Source organism: Mastomys coucha, unplaced genomic scaffold (assembly GCF_008632895.1).
Source record: "Mastomys coucha isolate ucsf_1 unplaced genomic scaffold, UCSF_Mcou_1 pScaffold20, whole genome shotgun sequence".
Taxonomy (NCBI): domain Eukaryota; kingdom Metazoa; phylum Chordata; class Mammalia; order Rodentia; family Muridae; genus Mastomys; species Mastomys coucha.
This window is the reverse complement of record NW_022196903.1, coordinates 26,575,225-26,593,397: the sequence shown is the minus strand read 5'-3', so window position 1 is coordinate 26,593,397 and position 18,173 is coordinate 26,575,225.

The following is an 18,173-nucleotide window of genomic DNA, read 5'->3' as shown; positions in this document are numbered from 1 at the left end:
TCTCATTACAGATGGTTATGAGCCACTATGTGGTTACTGGGAATTGAACTCAGGACCTCTGGAAGAACAGTCAGTGCTCTGAACCTCTGAGCCATCTCTCCAGTCCTCTTTCTTCCTCTCTTCCTCTCTATCTCTCTCTCTCTTTCTTTCCTTCTTTCTTTCTTTCTTTCTTTTTTCTTTTTTCTTTCTTTTTTCTTTCTTTTTTCTTCCTTCCTTTCTTCTTTTCTTAATTAAATTTTGTTTTTTATTTGTGTGTTTGTCTATCTGTCTGTCTATGTATATGTGTGTGTGTGTCTGTCTGTCTGTCTATCTAAGTATGGGTCTGTGTCCGTGGGTCTGTCTGTTTCACGGATGTCAGGAGCGTTGAATCCCCTGGAGCTGGAGTTACAGGCAGTTTGAGCCACGCACTGTGAGAGCTGGGGCCTAAGCTCAGGTCCTCTGGAGAGCAGAACACATCTGTAACTGCTGAGCCATCTTTCCAGGCCTAATTTTTTCCCCTCCTTTTCAGTGCTGGATATTGAACCCAGAGAAACATGCACACTAGTTACTCACTCTACTGTCTATTAGCTTGTGTTGAAGCTAATTTTGGCTCAGTATTTGTGAGGCTGGGTGGGTGTGGTGGTGTATGCCTTTCATCCCCAGCACTCAGGAGACAGAGGAAGGCAGATCCCTCTGAGTTCGTGGTTAAAGATCCATCCATAGCAGCAATACTCAGTCTCTTGACTTCTTAAGTCATTCTTTTTAAAGTTACTTCTTGTTTGTTTGTTTGTTTAGGTGCTTGAATGTGGAGGTCAAAGGACAACTTGCAGGAACTCATTCTCACTTTCACAAATGTGGACCCTGGGAATTAAGCTCAGGTCTTCAGTCTTGGTAGCAGCAAGCACTTTTACCTACAGAGCCATCTCAACAGCCCAAGTTTGCGACCTCTCAGTCTGTTAGAACTATGTGCCAAACACCAGTAAGTTCAGAGTAACTGTACAAAGACACGAGTTCTCCTGTGTAATTGTGGCATAAATAGTGCATGTGCATGTGTCTGCCTTGCTGAGTGTGCAAGGGCCCTGAGTTTGATCTCCAGCACTGCAAACTCTAAATAAACAGAAGAGAATGTGGTTGGGTTTGTAGGAGTTTTCATTGCTAAGCCAAAGCAAATAACATTAAAGGGGGGTTGTGCCACCTGGTCACCAGCTAATGGAATGATGCTACTGCCATTCAGAAAGTGCCCTCCCTCTCCAGTTAATCCTCACAGACACACCTAGAGGTCTTTCTTGATCCACACAAGTTGGTAATGGAGCTTGATCACCAGTGAAAGTGAGGAACATTGCTAGTACAGACTTGGACATTCACAAGACTCACCCTGCAGGCATGAGCACATCATGGCATTTCCATCAGTGGAAAACAGAAGATTGCATGGTGCCAATTGAAGACACCACACCAGGAGTTAGAGCCACCCGAATGTACCTACTGCACCACTGGTTATATAAAAGCATAGCACAGAAAACCACATGCAGTCCAGAGTGTGAGGCATGATGAAAAATGACTGTGCTGCTGGTCTGTGTGTCTATTAGACCGTACTTTTTATTGTTAGTTTAGACCTTACTTCTACTTATAAAACAATGCACTGTGAAGCAGTGAGCTGTGTTATACCAACAGTATCTTGAACATCTCACCCTTTCTTTTTTTTTCATCTCACCCTTTCTTTGTCTCCTGATTATACCAAGAGGGGCTGGGGCTGTAGCTCAGAGGATGAACACTTTAATGGCATATGTGAGACTCTAGGGTGGACCACCTACCACCAGAAACACACGCACAAACACATACACACAACATAAACACATCACACACACCACATACATACATACACACAACATATACACATATCACATTTATATATACACACCACATTTATACACACACCACACACACTCATGCCACACATACACATACACACACACCACACAACATACACACATATACACAGACATACAACATACACACATCACACACACCACATACATATATACACACACATATACACATCACACACACCACATATACACACATAATACACACATACACACAACATACATGCATACCACATTTACATACACATATCACATTTATACACACACTACACACATACACACACACATATACACACATACACATACACAAAGGCTATGAAGAAAACTGATGAGCACCATCTAGGCTTCTATTATGATGTCTGCAGGACAACAAAATCACCTTTAAATTGCATTTCTGAACCCAGAAGCAGAGCCCCGTATCTTTAATCCCAGCACTCAGGAGGAGACAGAGAAAGGCAGAGCTCTGTGAGTTCAGGACCAGTTTGTTCTATATAACAAGGTCTGATTCAGCCAAAGCTATGTAGGGAGAACCTGTCTCAAAGGGAAGGAAGAAAGGAAGGAAGGAAGGAAGGAAGGAAGGAAGGAAGGAAGGAAGGAAGGAAGGAAGGAAGGAACAGAGAGAGGGGGAAGGAAAAGGGAGGGAGGGAGGGAGGAAGGGAGGGAAGGAGGGAAGGAAGGAGGGAGGAAAGAAGGAAAGAACACTTTTTTAAAGGAGCATTTCTGGACTGGAGAGAAGGCTTAGCAGGTGTGAGAACTTGCCAGACTTCCAGAGGTCTCAAATGTGTTCGCCAGCACTAGCATCATCAGGTGGTTCACAGTTGCCTGAAACCCCAGGTCCTCTTCTAGTTTCCATGCACACCTGAACTCATGTGACATACACTCACACAGACATACCCACAAATAAAAACAAACAATGCATTTCTGAGAATGTGTACCTATCTAGGCCAGGAATAGGGCTCAATTGGCGGAGTGTTTGCCTACCATCCACAAAGCCCTGGAGTTGATCCCCTAGCACCTCATAAAAAGGACATGGCTCATGGTGCCATAGTCCTGCAGTCTCAACATTTGGGCGGTACAGGTAGGAGAACCTGAAGAATAGGGGATTTGGTTGTGGATTCAGTGTACTCACAGCCTGCTCTCACAAGATCTGGGATTTGGGGTCAGAAGGTCTCAGCTGGATTCTGAGCTCTGGAACCCCAGTTGCTTTTTTGTTTGTTTGTTTCCCTTCTGCAGTGCAAGGGCTCCAACCCCAACCTGAGCCTTAACTGACCCCAAGGAAGTTGAAACTTTCGAAGCTCCTAGTTCCCATCTGTGCAAAACAAGGATGCTAGCTAGTGCAGTGACCACAAACGTTTTGCAGTAATATTTTCTCTCATCCGTCTTGGAGTGGTCAAATTGGGGCTTGAGCCAGTTGGGGGGGCAGGGGGGTCTTATGACATAACTCACAATCATCTAACAAATGGTCACCATTGTCACTCATCCCAGACCCTTACTGAATGCCTCCTTTGCCCCAGGCACTGAGTTAAACCCTGTACACTTGGTGATGGAAAAGTCAAGGCATACAATAGGCTTGGCCTCATGGGATCACTCCCCTGCAGTCCTCCAGGCCCTCTCATGTGTCCAGCTAGGCTTTACAGCAGGTGGGCTACTTCTGTGGGCGTCAGCGCCATTATCCCCATCATTCCCAAGCTGTGGGAATTAAGTGACTTGATTTATGTGACCCATCGACACGTGTCACAGTGCCCGTCACTGAAGAGCCACTCAATAATGGTTCGCTCTTTGAAAGTGCCCTTGAGGTCACTGCTCTCTGAAAGACTTGGCCACTGTCTAAGATATCTCCCCCAGCTTGGTGCTGGCTAATAGCTAAGCCTTTTCTACACTTGGCTTCCTCTGTCATAGGCCTTTTGGGACCATAGCTTTTGTTCTGCTCCAGCTGTGGGTATGCACTTAGTCTTCCTTCTCCACACAGTGTGTCACCCAGGAAAGTAGGCCTGGATCACCTAGTGTGTCACCCAGGAAAGTAGGCCTGGATCACTGGCAACACTCTCCTCCCTGCGGGTGCCATGAAAGAAAGACAAGCTGTCTGTTCTTACCCAATCTTCATAAATTCCTCTGTAGCTTCACTTGAAATGAGATGGCAAGGGGTTGGCCAGATGGCTCAGCGGGTAAGAGCACTGACTGCTCTACGGAAAGTCCTGAGTTCAAATCCCAGCAACCACGTAGTGACTCACAACCATCCATAATGAGATCTGACGCCCTCTTCTGATGTGTCTGAAGACAGCTGCAGTGTACTTATGTATAATAATAAATGAATCTGTGGGTCGGAGCCAGCAAGGGCTGAGCAAGTGGAGTTGATCGGAGTGAGCGGGACTGACCGGAGCCAGCAGAGGTCCTAAATTCAATACCCAACAACCACATGAAGGCTCACAACCATCTGTACAGCTACAGTGTACTCATACATAAAATAAATAGATAGATAAATAAATAAATAAATAAATAAATAAATAAATAAATAAATCTTAAAAAAAAAAAAAAAGAAAGAAAGGAGATGGCAAGAGATCATTCTTGGCTATGTAGAGTCCAAACCTTGGCTATGTTAAGTGCAGACTGGGCTCCAATGATCTGGGCAGCTTCAACAACAAAAATGACTGGGGACACCATAGCTCAGGCCTTTAATCCCAGCACTGAGAGGCAGAGACAGGAGGATCTCTGTAAGTTCCAAGGTAGCCTGGTCTACATAGTGAGTTCCAGGACAGTCAGGACTAAATAGATCAACCCTGTCTCAGAAAACAAAACAAACAAATTCACAATAACAACAAATGAGTGGATTTGTCATTCTGCAGGCTGAGGTTCAAAGTTGAGGGATGGGCGATGGTGATTCTTTCTTGAGACCTCATGTCTCCTTCCTATTAGAGACAGCCTCTTAAGAACCTTAAGCATTCCTTGGTGTGATGACTGTTCTTTGTTGTCAGTTAGACTACACGAGGAATCAACTAGAACTCAAGCAGCAGGAAACCCTGTGAGGTGTTTGTTTTTGTTTTCTTGACTGGATCTTTCAAGGTGGAAAGACCTATCTTGAATCCAGGCCACACTTTCTAATCACAGTCCACATAAAAGAACTTGGAAAAATGAATTTTTTCCACTTTGCCTATTTGCCCCTCATTCTTGCTGGGAAGTTCATCTATCCTGTTGCTGAGGAATTTCTTTGACAACATTAGAATCTTCTTCAGCAATCCAAGGTGGGCTGAAGACCAGCAGCCCTCTAGGAATCCTTGGGTACTCCAGTACCAAATTGGGAGAGCCAAGACATCCAGTCTGGGCAATTGAACTATTGGACTATTTGGCATTTCCTCTGAGACACAGCCATTGCTGGACGACCAGGATTACAACCTTTAACATACTCTAATAAACCAATTCCCTTTAGATATATAGATGCTTGAATGAGAATGACTCCTATAGGCTCATATATTTGAATAGTTGGCCCCTATATGGTGAACTGTTTGGGGGAATGAATGGTTAGGAGTGTGGCCTTGGGGTAGGTGAGTCACTGGGGGTGGACTTTGAGGTTTCAAAACCCCATACCATTCTCAGCCTCTCAGTCTACCTCACACTTATGGCACAGATATAAACGCTCAGCTACTGTTGCAGCATCATGCTAGAGTGCCACACTCCCTATTGTGATCCATAATAGTCATGAACTTACCCTCTGAGACTATAAGCAAGCCCCCAGTTAAATGCACGTATGTATGTGTGTGTGTATGTATGTATGTATGAGGATGCCAGATCCCCTGGAAGGGGAACTACAGACAGTTGTAAGCTGCCATGTAGACACTGAGAGCTGAACCCAGGTTTTCTGGAAAAGTGCTCTTAACTGCTAAGCCATCTGTCCAACCTGACTGTATGTATTTCCAAATATGTTTGTGTCCTGAGGTACTGGGGGTTTAAGACTTGGATATGCTCTCTGGTTCAATCACTTGAGTGAGTTTATCCTGTTCAATCACTTGAGTGAGTTTAATCTGTGTCTTCTTCCCTAAGACATGTACACTGGAACGTGTTCCCTCCTCACTGGTCTATGAAAGGCATCCATGGGTATCCAGTGTGCAGTGGTTTGGTTCAGTAATGTCCCACACAGGCTCATGTTCTGACTGCTTGGTGCCCAGCTCATGGGGTTGTCTTGAAGGCTATAGAGTCTTTAGGATGTAGACCCTGGCTGGTCACTAGAGGCAAAACTTTAAGCAGCCCTGGCTGTCCTGGAACTAGCTCTGTAGACCAGACTTGCCTTGAACTCACAGAGATCCACCTGCCTCTCCCTCCCAATCGCTGTGATCAAAGGCATCTAGCTTGTCATGCCCTCTTGATCATAATGAATGGAAGTCTTCTGAAACCATGAACTCAAACAAGTCTTTCTGTATGTGTTGGTCGCTTATCTTGTTGCTATGACAAAATCCTCTGACAAAGGCAACCCAAGTTAAAAAGGGTTTGTTTAGGCTCACAGTTCCCAGGTACTGCCCATAATGATGGGAAGACTATGGACTTGGGGTAGGGCTTGGGGTGGCTGCTCATATTGCATCCATCACCAGGAAGCAGAGAGAAATGAACACTAGTGCTCACTTAGCTTTCTCCTCTTTATGCAACTTGGGACCCCAGGGCCTGGAATGTTGCTGACCACATTCGAGGTAGACCTTCCCCACTACAATATAATCAAGGTAATCCCTTATCTCTAAGGTAATTCTAGATCCTGTCCAGTTGTCAAGAGATGTTAACCATCACATTGCCTTAGGTTGCTTCTCTTCAGTAGTCTGGTTCACAGAGATGTAAAACTGACCAACATATAATGCTTAGTCTGTTACACAACAAAAGTAGCTGCTGTCATTACCAGCTTCATAAGTTGGCCATCTGTTGTCGGTTCTTCCAGACAGGGACCCTAGCTCTGTGGTATCCATGGGGCCCTGAGGGTCACCTTCAGCACCACCAACAACAACATCAAAAATAAAATTAAGGGAAGAGTTTGGACATTCTTCTACTTTCTTTGATAAGCTAGAATTTTGGTTGTTGTTGTTGTTTATTCTTATTCCCCTTTTGTTTGTGGTGCTAGGGACAAACTCCAAGGACTCCCACATGTTAAGCATGAGCAAGCCCCTCACTGAGCATACCACAATTCTAACTTATTCCCCAATGATAAATACTTTAAAACTATACTTCACTTACGCCCCACTACAGCCACTGTGTGTGTGCATTGTAGTAGAGTGGAGGCTCTCTCCTCCACCATGTGGGGCCTGAGGGTTGAACTTAGGTCAGCAGGCTTGGTTGGTAGAAGGCACCTTTACTCACTGAGAATCACCAGCCCCTGGAACAAGTTTTTTGTTTGTTTGTTTGTTTTTAATGAGTTCTAGATTCCTAAAAAAATTCCACCATTTTTTAAGTTAAAAAATGCCTCTAGGAACCAGGCATGGTGGCTCACACCTTTAATTCCAGGACTCACGAGGCAGAGGCAGTCAGATCTTTGAGTTTGAGGCCAGCCTGGTCTACAGAGTGAATTCCAGGACAGCCAGGGCGACACAGAGAAACCAGTGTTGAAAACAAAGAGATTAGTGAGATGGCTCAGTGGTTAAAAGCACTTTCCCAGCAACCACACAGTGGCTCACAACCATCTGTAATGGGATCCGATGCCCTCCCCTGGGGTGTCTGAAGACAGCTACAGTGTACTCATATACATAAAATAAAATAAATAAGTCTTTAAAAAATTTTTAAAAAGAAAAACAAACAAACAACAACAACAACAACAAATCAGAAATGTTGCATGGATTGGAGCAATAGTTTTGGTAGGGAGGTACCCTCAGACAAGTCATCCATTAAAATGCCTCCAAAACTATTATCTCCAATTATATTTAAACTACTTTAAAATTTTTGCTAAATTCTACAAGGGCAAAGAACATTGGTAATTAATCTTTTAATTAATGCTTATCATAAATGATACATCAGTCTTCAGGAAAATTTATACGATGGTATAATTTTTTATGTGCAGCATGTTCATTTTATGGCCTTCTGTGTAATCAGGGTGCACTCTACATGTCTGGGCATTTTAAAAGGCATCGGAGCACACATTTATTATCTTAAGTGACCATAAAGGTTTATAGTTCTTTGCTTCTGTGCCATCGCCAATCACGCCCCTGCTTCTCAGGCCAAGTTCTTCCTCTAGAAGGCAGCCTCAAGGCAGGCACCGTTTATATATATATATCACTGATATATAGATCATTATAGAGAGAGAAGACATGAGTGAGCTGCTTCACCATGATTCCAGGGACACTGAATAGAGAAGAGCCATTGGTTCTCCTTTATACCTTAAGGCTGTGAGCAGCGGAGGGAGCTTGCTATTGCTTGCATTCTTATTCTTATTCTTATTCTTATTCTTATTCTTATTCTCATTCTCATTCTCATTCTCATTCTCATTCTCCTCCTCCTCCTCCTCCTTCTCCTTCTCCTTCTCCTTCTCCTTTTTCTTCTCCTTCTCCTTCTTCTCCTTTTCCTTCTTCTTCTCCTCCTTTTCCTCCTCCTCCTCTTCCTCCTCCTCTTCCTCTCCCTCCTCCTCCTCCTCCTCCTCCTCCTCCTTCTTTTTCCTTTCTTTTTTGCCAGGATCTCATTATGTAACCCTATTTGGCCTGGAAACTTCTATGCAGACCAAGCTGGCCTTGAACTCACAGAGATCCACTTGCATCTGTCTCCAGGTGCTGTAATTAAAGGTGTGTGCTTCTATCAATAAATAAAATATAAAATAAAATAGGGTCAGGATTGTCTAAGAGCCTCCCCAAACATTCTGAGGTATTGCCGTTGCCCTTCGTTAACCCCCTGAGATGGAAGGTAAATCTCAATTGCTGAAGACAACATGCACTCTGGACACAGGATCTGAACTGCAAGTCCTGAAAGCCTCCTCCTTGAGGACTAGTTTTCATAGTTCCAGAAGCTGCCATGCAAACTTCTAAAGGAGGGAAGCAACTAATATTTCTTCCCAGCTATGGGGCTTCCAAACCACTCTGCCCCTTTGATCCCCAGCCCATCCTCTGACCTAGACCACAGTTGCAGACCCTGCACATTGCCACAACTGATAAAAATAAATATATATTCAAACAACCCAACCAAAAACATTACAACCAATAGGCCCAATGATGTGGCACATACCTGTAATCTCCACACTTGGAAGACAGAAGAGGAAACCAGCAGTTCAAGGCCTTCTTTGGCTTCACAATGAGTTCAAGACCAGGTTGGGCTGCATGAGACTCTATCTGGGAACCCACGTTCCCCTTCACCAACACCCACTCCAAAACACTGGAAAGGAAAATGCTGACCAGTCACAGTACGAGAAGGAAGCTGAGGAGGTTGTGAGTAACAAACTGCAGAGACTCTGCATGTGCAGGCACTGGTCAGAGGGAGGGCGTCCTCCTTCCTGGGCACAAATCAGTAGGCTGAAGCTGCAAATTAGGCTGTGGCAAAGACAGAGTAGTCTCTCCATCCTACAAGGGCAGGCAATCTTAGAAAAGTAAAGACCCCTTGGCTGACATGATGAGGAGTGACATCTTAATCTGTGTCCCAGGTTTTCTTCTGAGCACTCTAAACTCTTTTACCCAGGAACTTTGCAGTGGAGACAGAAGGACTAGTTGGGTCAGAGGGACTAAGATGCTTTTGAAGAGGTGAAGGGACTCTGAGATCCACCTGCCTGACACGTCCTGGGCCTTGTTGGTCACCGTAGATGCATCCATGGCATGAATATAGGGTTCATTGTAAAGAGAACACAGGAGCTAATTATAAATTCTCCCCAAAGCTGGAACTGATGGTACAAACATGTACCCTATATACTTGGGAGGCTGAGACAGGAGGATCACAAGTTAAAGTCTGCTTGAGATCTAGAGTTAAGGCCAGTCGGGGTAACTTAAAAGAGACCCTGCCTCAAAATAAAAACAAACAAACAACAAATGGCTGGAGACACAGTCAGTGGTCTAGTGATTGCCTCTCCTGTGTGAGACCATGGCTTTAGTCTCCAGTATCATAAGCAAACAAACAAACCTTCACATAATGTCTAGAAGATTAAAAAGAGGACAGAACTCAGGCCCTTAGACACTCTGGAAAAAAAAAGCTATGCCACGATCACATTGTCCAGATTAAGCCGCCATTCTTGATACCTCCTAGGGCATCCGATGGAACAACCATCCCTAAAGTTGAACCAATTACTCTTAGGGTTAGAAAGCCACTGGTGTGGAGCCCACTAGAGACTGTGATAAGATATAAGTATTCACATGTGGACATATGTGATCCCTACAAATAAAGCAGTATTCTTCAAACTTCTTCACCAACTTTGCTTAGAGTCGAGAGCTGTGTCTAAACAGAAGTTAGGGCAGACACTTCCTTACCCCAGTTTCACAGCTAAGGAACTGACACTTGAGTTTCCAGATATCATATACGAGTGAACAGCAGAGGAAAGAATAGAAACTAGAGCCGTGATTCTCACCCTTCCTAAGGCTGCCACCCTTTAATACAGTGCCTCATGTCGTGGAGACCCTCAACTCTAGAATTATTTTTGTTGCTGCTTCATCACTGTATTTTTCAGAGATAGAAGTCTTGCCAAAGGGGTTTCGACCCACAGGTTGAGAACCACTGGCCTAGATAAGTTATCTGTGAAGATTTATTCATTTTCCTAACTGCTGTTGACTGAGCTCCTCCCAAGGCTAAGCTGCAAGGTATGCCCCACATTGTAGGTCTGAACCTAGGAACATGGATGGCTGTGACCTCCCAGAGCTTGGGGGATAGATGGGAGAACAGTACTGCACACTGAGAAAGATTTAGAAATGCATGTATAGACTATGGTATGGGGTGGGGGAGAAACTATCGGGAGACCTCCTAAACGCTAACACTCCAGCTTGTGTCTATATTTTAGTATATCCATTTATTCTTCAGTGGAATTGAACCCAGGTCCTTACTAATGCTGGGCAAGAGCACCATTCAGCTGCATGCCTGCCAGGATGCAACTTGAAAATTCTGGAATTTCCTACTGTGCTTATGCAAAATGCCTCTGTGAAGGCAGTGCTGTGTTGTGTGTGTGTGTGTGTGTGTGTGTATTGGGTTGTGTGTCTCTGTGTGTATGTGGTATATGTGGTGTGTATGTGTATGTATGTGTGTGTATATGTGTGTGTGTGTGGTATGTGTGTGTATGTGGTTGGTCTGTGTGTGGTGTGTGTTGGTGTGGTGTATGCATGTATGTGTGGTGTGTACTAGTGTAGTGTGTCCATGTATGTGTATGTATAGTGTTTGTGTGTGTATGTGTGTTGGTGTAGTGTGTATATGTTGTGTGTGTGCATTGGTGGTGTGTGTGTGTGCATATCCATATGTATGGTGTGTATGTGCATATGTGAGTGTGTGTATGTATGTGGCATGTGTATTGTGTGGTGTGTGTGCATATATGTGCACACATGTGTGGTGTGGGTTGGTATGTGTGCGTATGAGTGTGTGTGGTGTATATGTGCATATTTATGTGATGTATAGTGTGTGTTTTGTGTGTGTTGGTGTGTGTGTGTGTCTGTGTGTGTGTGTGTGTGTGGTCTGTGTGTATATGTATGTGTGGTGTGCTTGTGAGTATGTGTGTGGTATATGTGTGTGTGGCTGGTGTGTGTGTATGCATAGTGTGGAGACAGAGAAGGACATTTCCTTGTCCTTTTTGGCTGTGACTCCCGGCCACTGCTCAAATTCTTCCTGTTCAAAGTCAGTTGGGTGCCTGAATGTGCAAATGTTATCAAAATGTCCAGGCAACACGGGGAAGAGCAATGCCCCAGAGGTTAATGAAGTCATGGGAACTTCCAGTGCTCGGTCCCAGCCTCACCCATTGCTGCCATTCGTCCTTAACTGGACAGTGTGTTTGCCTCCCTAGTGGCAGTCCATGGCAGGGCTACTCCAGTTGTCCCCATTCTAATAGTCAGGGATAGGACACCTGAGCCAGAGACTTGAAATAGAAGATGTACATATGTCATATTTGGAGCTACAAAACCCTGGATGCAGCTAATCAACTAACCAGGAAGAAGGGAGGAAGAAAACAATGAATCCCAACCAAGGGAGACTGTTAGGAAGATCTATGAGATATGAACGGGAAAGGATGGGGGTTACCCTATAGGTTAAAACGCTATAGGGTATTGTGGTCATCCTGATGTTTGCAGGTAGAGGAAGATGTAAAAGATCTTATGATTCATTAATCTTTTTGTTACATTTATTTATTTAGGGGGGAGCACATACGTGTAGAAGTAAGAGTACAACTTACATAGTCAGACATGGTGGTGCACACATTTAATCCCAGCACTCTGAAGGCAGAGGCAGGTGGATCTCTGTGGGTTCAAGGGCAGCCTGGTCTACACAGCTAGTTCCAGGGCAACCAGGGCCACACAGAGAAACCCTATTTTGACAAACAAAAACTAAACAAAGTACAACTTGCAGGAGTCCGTTCACTGCTACCATGAGGGTCCCAGGGATTGAAATTGGGTCATCAGGCTCAGCAGCAGGTGCCTCTATCCACTGAGCCATCTGACTGTGACGCAATGCTACATTTGTGCTTGTGTTTAGCTTAAACACACCTCGCCTGGTCTCTCTCACATATGCTATAGAGTGAAGATGGTTCAGTAGTCATATACCCCATGTGCTTTTTATGTGGGTCAAGTGAGTTTGGGGCAGCATTCAGTATGGTTGTGATAGCATGCAGCGTGGTTGTGTGGATGAAACAATTGTTTCCTTGAACAGAGAATGACACTCGTGGTCGGCTTCATATGCACACTACATTTCGGATTGTTCCTAAGGGCAGATATTTCATCTTTTAACTGTGGTTATGAGACTCAGCAGGCAAAATTATAGCACAATAAATCTCACTCTGTAGTTATACCCCATGCTCTCGCTATCTGAACAGTGAGAGGTTTAGAAGCAAAGCTGGCAGGGTTAATTCTGACCCTGCTCCTTAAACAGCTGCAGGATTTTAGGCAAGCCATTTAACTCCTCCAAGAGCCTCAGAAATCAGGATTAACAACAGTACCCGCTTCATGGATTGGTTGTGAAGATTCCTCATGGCTATCTAGGTTTTAACGTGGACCAGCTCTGGCACATACAGCGAAGATTGATAAACTCCAGCTGTTACAAATATGCAATATCTCATAGGCTCGTGAGTGAACTGCTGGTCCCCAGGTGTAATACGGGAAGTAGTGGAAACTTAAGAAAGATGCTTAGCTAGAGGAATTACGACATTGGAGGCAAGTCTGGGGATTCTACATGGTCACCATTTCCTGGCTCTGTTAGCGTTTCCTGTCTACCATGAGAAGTAACACACTCACACTGCCATGATGTCTGCCCAAGCAACCAAGGGACAGAGCTCTCTGAACCTGTGAGCCAAAGTAAACTTTTGTTCTTTTGGGCTGGTTCCCTGTGGGCCGTTTCAGTGGGTTATTTGGTCTCTTTTACATTGTTTTATTTTGTTTGTTTGTTTTTCTTTTTATTGACTACCAAGTTCTGTCACTTGGGATCCCCTAAATTTCCTGTGCTAGAAACCTGGTCCCCAATGCAGCAGTACCAAGAGGTGGGACCTTTAGGAGGTGACTGGGTCATGAGGACTATATCATCGTGAATGGATCTGTAGGTGAATGAGTTATCTAGAAAGTAGCTTTACTATATATAAAAGAAAAATCCAGTAAGCTTTAATTATCTTGCCTGCTGTGTCTCACCACGTGATATCCAAAACTCTCTTATGATACAGTGAGAAGCCCTTGCCAAGAGAATGCCAGCACCACGTTCTTGGACTTCCTAGCCTCCATACCTGGGAGCTAAAACAAACAAAAACATGTTTCCTTTATAAGTTGCTCAGCCTCAGGAATTCCATTACAGTAACACAAATTGGGCTAACAGACACTTACTTGTTCAACTCTTGGGCACTTACTGTGTACCAGATGCTGTGCTAAAAACACACCAAGTGGGCAAACAAGTGAATAAAGGGAGGTTCTCGCTCTCACAGAAACAACTGAGGTTTGTCACAAAAACCATTCATTCAGACAGTGAATTAGTCAAGAAGAGGAGAAAATGGTTAATTCTCATCTGAGGAGCAGAGGCCAGATCACAACATGATGCCTGAGCCTCCAAATGCACAAACTGTGGGGAGTAAGCTAACTCTGGGGACAAGAAGCATCTCTGGCAAAGACCTGCCAGTAAGAGGGTGTGTGGAGTCCAGTGTAAGAGACCTTCTCCCTGCCGGGCAGTGGCGGCACACACCTTTAATCCCAGCACTTGGGAGGCAGAGGCAGGCGGATTTCTGAGTTCCAGGCCAGCCTGGTCTACAGAGTGAGTTCCAGGACAGCCAGGGCTATGCAGAGAAACCCTGTCTCGACCCCCCCCCAAAAAAAAAACAAAACAAAAAAACAAAAACAAAAACAAAAACAAAACAAACAAAAAAACCCTTCTCCCTGACAGTGGGAGGGAAAGAGGGGAAGTCAGTAGACACCAGAATTTAGAAGGCCTTGAAAGCCAACTTAGGGAATTTAGGCAACTTGAAACAGGGGCATTTGAACAGGAAAGTAATCACTGTCTCTAAGTGTTTGAATTCAAGGCCTTCCTGAACCATTAACTGGCTTCACATTATGCTGTGGTCCCCCTTGAGGTTACATCTGCTCACTCATTCTAAGTATGTTGGAGCTAGAATGATTGTTTTTACATGGAAAGTTGATCATTGTCTTAAAGATATTAGCTGTACCCACCTCTCTGCTGTCAGGCCCTAAAACTCTACAAAATGGCTTTCTGCCTGGGGGCAGGGGTGGGGGTGGGATCCCTGCAGATCTCAGCTCCCAGGCTCATCTTGACCTCTCTCCTCTGACTTCTGAAATGTTCCACCTTTCCTTCTCTTGAAGACCTAACCAGAATCCCACGTCCCTCTTCCTGACCTCTGAGCTGTGTGTCTTGTTCTCTGGTGCCCACATAGTTCTTAACACCTGCTAACCATGTTTGTGTACGGGTATTACTTCTCCCTGAAGAGAGGGGAAGCTATGCCGCCTGTGTGTGGATTCTCAGCGCAGTGCATAATGTCTGGCACACCACCTGTTACAGTAGACGTGGTTAAATAATAACATGCAGGACATGACTTTGGAGTGAGGTGTGTAATTTAAGCCCCAGTGGAAATTCATAGAATTACAAAATTTGGCAGTCGAGAATAAAGTGCAGCTTTTATGATAAAATCCAAACACTTCTTCATCTGTTTACCTGTGTGCATTTTCTTTGGATAAGGCACTGTCTTCCAGGTCCTGCATTTCAAGATAAATGGAGCACTTCTCTGGCCCAGGGTTAGAAAGCCCATGTACTCTTTTACATGGTCCTTTACACAGACATCCCTGGTCCTTTATGCAGGTCCAGAGGCATTTAGGTGGTAAGTGAGCACAATATATCTTAGTAGGAGGTGTAATGGGGACAGGGCCTGCCCTACCTCAGTAGACATTGTGAATAAGGATGACAGTGCTTCAGGATGAGGATCAAGAGGATTTACCGGGCTTGCATTTTAGGGATGCGGTCAGCTGCATTGTCAAGTTGCTCCTAATAGGGAGGGATTGACAGGGAAAACAAGAATGCAATTTTAAACCTCATGCCATAGGTTCCTGTGTTATGGTTCCAAGCTGGCATGCATGTCTGCATCAGTAGATTAGCAAATATATATACATACATACATATATATATATATATACACACATATATATTACATATATTGTGCTGCTGTGCTATTCTGGTTGCTCTGAGGAAGTGAAAAGTAGACATGGAAAATCCCATGTTAAGAGGTTAAGTCAAACAAACAAACAAACAAACAAACAAAAAGTCAGGCAGTGGTGGCTCATGCCTTTAATCCCAGTTCTTGGGAGGCAGAGACAGGCAGATTTCTGAGTTCGAGGCCAGCCTGGTCTACAGAGTGAGTTCCAGGACAGCCAGGGCTATACAAAGAAACTCTATCTCAAAAAACAAACAAACAAACAAACAAAAAGGTTTAAGTCTACTAGGGGGATGGGCTGGAATTCGCTAACTCAATGATAGCTTGTTTAGCTAGCACAAGGGGTTGGTCACACATTCTCTCTCTCTCTCTCTCTCTCTTTCTCTCTCTCTCTCTCTCACACACACACAGAGAGAGAGAGAGAGAGAAAGAGAGAGAGAGAGAGAGAGAACATATATATACTAGTAGCCAATGTACACTGAATTCCAGAAGTATGGGGGCCTAGCACCTGTCAAGGGCAAGGCATTTCAGCTACACTCTTCTGTTCCAGGCCACCAAGCTCACTGTACAGACAGGGCCAAGGCTTCAGTCCACCTGAGAAAAGTGCTTTCTGTTGGCCTCATTCATGCTAAGTAAATTTGGGGTCCTGTCAGATACTGGAGATTGAAAACCACAATTCTGACTTCGCAGTTTTAAGATACTCTTTAATACCCCACTTCCTAAGTCTAGATACCTGCTGTCATTTTTAACTATGTGTGATCTAATAGTGGGGCCAATCCGAAATCATGTAAATTTAAAATGTCCCAAACTCTATCCACAAAGTTAACATTGATTGTTTTTGAGTTTGTATAGAAGTTGATTCGCTGAATGCAAAGGCATAACTAATCGGAGAGCATACAAAATAAAAATTTCAACCTCAGTTTAGAAAAAGTATTGCTTGGTTTAAGAAGCAAGCCTTTTGTTGGCACTACTGTCAAGAAGAACAGCGCTAAAAAAAAAGTCCATCAGATACACACACACTCACACACACACACACACACACACACACACACACACCACATCCCGGCGTATTCACAGGGAACACCCTCTGTCTTTCCCATACGCGAAGTGGAATACCACGCCAGAAAGGTCATGCAGAAACTTCCTAGTGAAAACAACCGGATCGTCCTAAACTCGAGGCCTGCTGCAAGGACTCCCCAACCCCTCTCTCTCGCGCTTCCTAAGCGGCTGCACGATGAGCCTGCGCGCAGCCCACTTGAGAGGTTCACAAGGTCCACCCTCCTTGGGATCCGGGAACATTCTCTCCACCTAGGCTCATCTGACAGAAAGACTCCGGATTAGCAACCCAGGAGTCGTGTGTGACAACTTTTCGCCATCTCCCTTCGGTGTTAGCCTCTCCTCCCCCTTCAGCTTTGTATCCCGACGCCTATGAGAGGAGAGTGCCACCTTTGCGGACTCCACCGAGTCTGCAGCCCGCAAAGGCCCTCAAGCTGTGCTGAATAGGATGCGAGCTTCTTTGTCCTTTCACAGAGAAAACTCGGTTTTATGAGATTCTCCAATTCCGATCTCCCACCTCAGGTCTACGCATTTCTCACAAGCGAAGGCTGCTTCTTTCATTAAAGCTGTTCAAGATTCGAGCCCTACGCTAAGTGCTTCTCCCGAGCGAGTGTCTGAGCCGCTGTTGAAGTGTCGATAGCCCTGTTTTTCATATGAAAAGAATCGAAGTATACACAGAGTGATTTGGCACAACTAGGTTTTGAGCCCAAGTTGGATTTGACCCCGAGGCCCTTAGATCTCCATTGCTGAGTTTTATTCAGCAATTATTAATTCTTATGGAGCAATTACGGTATTACGGGCACTGTGCAAAGTATTTTTCCAGATTAATCTTAGAGGCAAGGCTGCTATTTACCACCTAAGGGATCTTAAACAACTTTTCAGCCTTTGTTGTTGTTGTTGTTGTTACTCTATTTTCCGGTCTGCAAAACGAGGCATTAAAATGTGACTGCCGTGAAGAGCAAGCGAATTGATACATGCAAAGCACTCAGCACACAGCCGTGCACGTATTAAGCGCTGAACACTGCCTTAAAATCCGTTTGTATATCGGTGGGAGAGGGTAAGAAAAACTCCGTCCAGATGGTACGGGACTCATCCCGGAGCACAGACTTGTTGGGGACTGCACGAGGAGATCCAGGCACCTGCTAGGCAGGGGACCTGCTTCCCTAGCTCTGCCACAGAAGGCACTGAGGTCTCGGGGGGAGGGGGGGGCGTCTGGAAGGGTCGGTTCTTAGCGGAACTTCCAGAATGGGGATCTGTGCCTGCGTGTAAGGGTGGCTAGCATCATGGAGGATCCCGGCTGATTCCCAGCAAAAGCAATGCGTAGGACGTCAGCCGGAGGGATTGATTGTCTGACAGGGTCCCTAGCGCGCGCACGGGCAAGTATACACAGCACAGGAACACAGATCCACAGGCACACACACTTACAGACACACTCACACATACACATACACACACACACACACACACACACACACAGAGCAGGAGCACAGATCTACAGGCAC